Here is a 5,729-nt window from a genome sequence, read left to right on the forward strand (position 1 = left end):
AACCCACTTGGGGCCAGGGGTGTACTTATAAGGGACTAGGGTAACTCACTGGGGGTCTGGGAGTACATGTAAAGGGGCTAGGATAACTCACTTGCGGTCAGAGAGTACATATAAAGGGGCTAGGATAACTCACTTGGGGTCAGGGAGTACTTATAAAGGTGATATGGTAACTCACTTGGGGCCAGGGTGTACTTATAAGGGACTAGGGTAACTCACTGGGGGTCTGGGAGTACATGTAAAGGGGCTAGGATAACTCACTTGCGGTCAGAGAGTTCATATAAAGGGGCTAGGATAACTCACTTGGGGTCAGGGAGTACTACTATGGGACTAGGGTAACTCACTTGCGGTCAGAGAGTACATATAAAGGGGCTAGAATAACTCACTTGAGGTCAGGGAGTACTTCTATGTGACTAGAGTAACTCACTTGGGGCCAGGGAGTACTTATAAAGGGGCTAGGGTAACGCACTTTGGGTCAAGGAGTACTTATATGGGACTAGGGTAACACACTTGGTGTCTTTGAGTACTTATATGGAACCAGGGTAACTCACTAGGGGACAGGGTGTACTTATTAAGGGGCTAGGGTAACTCACTTGGGGTCAGGGAATATTTATAAGGGACTAGGGTAACTCACTGGGGGTCTGGGAGTACATGTAAAGGGGCTAGGGTAACTCACTTGCGGTCAGAGAGTACATATAAAGGGGCTAGGATAACTCACTTGGGGTCAGGGGAGTACTTATAAAGGTGATATGGTAACTCACTTGGGGCCAGGGTGTACTTATAAAGGGGCTAGGGTAACTCACTTGGGGTCAGGGAGTAGTTATTAGGGACTTGGGTAACTCACTTTGGGTCTGGGAGTACATATAAAGGGGCTAGGATAACGGACTTGCGGTCAGATAGTACATATAAAGAGGCTAGGATAACTCACTTGCGGTCAGAGAGTTCATATAAAGGGGCTAGGATAACTCACTTGGGGTCAGGGAGTACTACTATGGGACTAGGGTAACTCACTTGCTATCAGAGAGTACATATAAAGGGGCTAGAATAACTCACTTGAGGTCAGGGAGTACTTCTATGTGACTAGAGTAACTCACTTGGGGCCAGGGAGTACTTATAAAGGGGCTAGGGTAACGCACTTTGGGTCAAGGAGTACTTATATGGGACTAGGGTAACTCACTTGGTGTCTTTGAGTACTTATATGGGACCAGGGTAACTCACATGGGGCAAGGGTATACTTATTAAGGGGCTAGGGTAACTCACTTGGGATCAGGGAGTACTTATAAGAGACTAGGGTAACTCACTGGGGGTCTGGGAGTACATATAAAGGGGTTAGGATAACTCACTTGCGGTCAGAGAGTACATATAAAAGGGCTAGAATAACTAACTTGAGGTCAAGGAGTACTTCTATGTGACTAGGGTAACTCACTTGGGGCCAGGGAGTACTTATAAAGGGGCTATGGTAACTCACTTTGGGTCAGGGAGAACTTATTTGGGACTAGGGTACTCACTTAGGGACAGGGAGTTCTTATATGGGACTAGGGTAACTCACTTGCGCTCAGAGAGTACATATAAATGGGATAGGATAACTCACTTGGGGTCAGGGAGTACATTTATGTGACTAAGGTAACACACTTGGGGTCAGGGAGTACTTATAAAGGTGCTAGGGTGACTCATTTGGGTCAGGGAGTACCTCTATGGGACTAGAGTAACTCACTTGGGTTCAGGGAATACATATATGAGACTAGGGTAAAACACTTAGGGTCAGGGGAGTACTTATAAAGGGGCTAGGATAACTCATATTCGGTCAGAGTGTACATATAAACGGGCTAGGGTCACCCATTTTAGGTCAAGGAGTACTTATGTTAGACAAGGCTAACTCACTTGGATCAGGGAGTACTACTATGGGACTAGGGTAACTCACTTGCGGTCAGAGAGTACATATAAAGAGTCTGCACTTGGGTTCAGGGAATACATATATGACACTAGGGTAAAACACTTAGGGTCAGGGAGTACTTATAAAGGGGCTAGGATAACTCACATTCGGTAAGAGTGTACATATAAACGGGCTAGGGTCACCCATTTTGGGTCAAGGAGTACTTATGTTAGACAAGGCTTACTCACTTGGATCAGGGAGTACTACTATGGGGACTAGGGTAACTCACTTGCGGTCAGAGAGTACATATAAAGGGGCTAGGATAACTCACTTGGGGTCAAGGAGTACTTATAAAGGTGATTATGGTAACTCACTTGGGGCCAGGGTGTACTTATAAAGGGGCTAGGGTAACTCACTTGGGGTCAGGGAGTACATATAAAGGGGCTAGGATAACGGACTTGCGGTCAGATAGTACATATAAAGAGGCTAGGATAACTCACTTGCGGTCAGAGAGTTCATATAAAGGGGGCTAGGATAACTCACTTGGGGTCAGGGAGTACTACTATGGGACTAGGGTAACTCACTTGCTATCAGAGAGTATATATAAAGGGGCTAGAATAACTCACTTGAGGTCAGGAGTACTTCTATGTGACTAGAGTAACTCACTTGGGGCCAGGGAGTACTTATAGAGGGGCTAGGGTAACGCACTTTGGGTCAAGGAGTACTTATATGGGACTAGGGTAACTCACTTGGTGTCTTTGAGTACTTATTTGGGACCAGGGTAACTCACTTGGGTACAGGGTGTACTTATTAAGGGGCTAGGGTAACTCACTTGGGGTCAGGGAATACTTATAAGGGACTAGGGTAACTCACTGGGGGTCTGGGAGTACATGTAAAGGGGCTAGGATAACTCACTTGCGGTCAGAGAGTTCATATAAAGGGGCTATGGATAACTCACTTGGGGTCAGGGAGTACTACTATGGGACTAGGGTAACTCACTTGCGATCAGAGAGTACATATAAAGGGGCTAGTAATAACTCACTTGGGGTCAGGGAGTACTTATAAAGGTGATATGGTAACCCACTTGGGGCCAGGGTTTACTTATATTGGACTAGGGTAACTCACTTGCAGTCAGAGAGTACATATAAATGGGCTAGGGATAACTCATTTGGGTCAGGGAGTACTACTATGGGACTAGGGTAACTAACTTGCGGTCAGAGAGTACATATACAGGGGCTAGATAACTCACTTGGGGTCAGGGAGTACTACTATGGGACTAGGGTAACTCACTTGCGGTCAGAGAGTACATATAAGGGGATAGGATAACTCACTTGGGGTCAGGGAGTACTTATAAAGGTGATATGGTAACTCACTTGGGGCCAGGGTTGTACTTATAAAGGTGCTAGGGTGACTCATTTGGGGTCAGGGAGTACCTCTATGGGACTAGGGTAACTCACTTGGGTTCAGGGATTACATATATGAGACTAGGGTAAAACACTTAGGGTCAGGGAGTACTTATAAAGGGCTAGGATAACTCACATTCGGTAAGAGTGTACATATAAACGGGCTAGGGTCACCCATTTTGGGTCAAGGAGTACTTATGTTAGACAAGGCTAACTCACTTGGATCAGGGAGTACTACTATGGGACTAGGGTAACTCACTTGCGGTCAGAGAGTACATATAAAGGGGCTAGGATAACTCACTTGGGGGCAGAGTGTACATATAAACGGGCTAGGGTCACCCACTTTGGGTCAAGGAGTACTTATGTTTGACTAGCCTAACTCACTTGGGTCAGGGAGTACTTATATTGGACTAGGGTAACTCACTTGCAGTCAGAGAGTACCTATAAATGGGCTAGGATAACTCACTTGGGGTCAGGGAGTACTACTATGGGACTAGGGTAACTACTTGCGGTCAGAGAGTACATATACAGGGGCTAGGATAACTCACTTGGGGTCAGGGAGTACTACTATGGGACTAGGGTAACTCACTTGCGGTCAGAGAGTACATATAAAGGGGCTAGGATAACTCACTTGGGGTCAGGGAGTACTTATAAAGGTGACATGGTAACTCACTTGGGGCCAGGGTGTACTTATAAAGGACTAGGGTAACTCACTGGGGGTCTGGGAGTACATGTAAAGGGTCTAGGATAACTCACCTGCGGTCAGAGAGTTCATATAAAGGGGCTAGGATAACTCACTTGGGGTCAGGGAGTACTTATATGGGACTAGGGTAACTCACTTGCGGTCAGAGAGTACATATAAAGGTGATTGGTAACTCACTTGGGGCCAGGGTGTACTTATAAAGGGGCTAGGGTAACTCACTTGGGGTCAGGGAGTAGTTATAAGGGACTAGGTAACTCACTTTGGGTCTGGGAGTACATATAAAGGGGCTAGGATAACTGACTTGCGGTCAGATAGTACATATAAAGAGGCTAGATAAATCACTTGGGGTCAGGGAGTACTTATAAAGGGGCTATGGTAACTCACTTTTGGTCAGGGAGAACTTATTTGGGACTAGGGTACTCACTTAGGGACAGGGAGTTCTTATATGGGACTAGGGTAATTCACTTGCGGTCAGAAAGTACATTTAAATGGGATAGGATAACTCACTTGGGGTCAGGGAGTACATTTATGTGACTAAGGTAACACACTTGGGGTCAGGGAGTACTTATTAAGGTGCTAGGGTGACTCATTTGGGATCAGGGAGTACCTCTATGGGACTAGGGTAACTCACTTTGGTTCAGGCAATACATATATGAGACTAGGGTAAACACTTGGGGTCAGGAGTACTTATAAAGGTGCTAGGGTGACTCATTTGGGGTCAGGGAGTACCTCTATGGGACTAGGGTAACTCACTTGGGTTCAGGGAATACATATATGAGACTAGGGTAAAACACTTAGGGTCAGGGAGTACTTATAAAAGGGGCTAGGATAACTCACATTCGGTCAGAGTGTACATATAAACGGGCTAGGGTCACCCATTTTGGGTCAAGGACTACTATGTTAGACAAGGCTAACTCACTTGGATCAGGGGAGTACTACTATGGGACTAGGGTAACTCACTTGCGGTCAGAGAGTACATATAAAGAGTCTGGAGAACTCACTTGGGGTCAGGGAGTACTACTATGGGACTAGGGTAACTTACTTGCGGTAAGAGAGTACATATAAAGGGGCTAGGATAACTTACTTGGGGTCAGAGTGTACATATAAACGGGCTAGGGTCACCCACTTTGGGTCAAGGAGTACTTATGTTAGACTAGGCTAACTCACTTGGATCAGGGAGTACTACTATGGGACTAGGGTAACTTACTTACGGCCAGAGAGTACATATAAAGGCGCTAGGATAAATCACTTGGGGCCAGGGTGTACTTATAAAGGTGCTAGGGTGACTCATTTGGGGTCAGGGAGTACCTCTATGGGACTAGGGTAACTCACTTGGGTTCAGGGAATACATATATGAGACTAGGGTAAAACACTTAGGGTCAGGGAGTACTTATAAAGGTGCTAGGGTGACTCAATTTGGGTCAGGGAGTACCTCTATGGGACTAGGGTAACTCACTTGGGTTCAGGGAATACATATATGAGACTAGGGGTAACACATTTAGGGTCAGGGAGTACTTATAAAGGGGCTAGGATAACTCACTTTCGGTTAGAGAGTACATATAAACGGGCTAGGGTCACCCACTTTGGGTCAAGGAGTACTTATGATAGACTAGCTAACTCACTTGGGGCAGGGATTACTACTATGGGACTAGGGTAGCTCACTTGCGGTAAGAGAGTACATATAAAGGGGCTAGGATAACTCACTTGGGGTCAGAGTGTACATATAAACGGGCTAGGGTCACCCACTTTGGGG

This window comes from Prorops nasuta, unplaced genomic scaffold, assembly GCF_024137725.1.
Source record: "Prorops nasuta isolate Cenicafe-Biocafe unplaced genomic scaffold, Cenicafe_Pnas_1.2 PNAS00193, whole genome shotgun sequence".
NCBI classification, from domain to species: domain Eukaryota; kingdom Metazoa; phylum Arthropoda; class Insecta; order Hymenoptera; family Bethylidae; genus Prorops; species Prorops nasuta.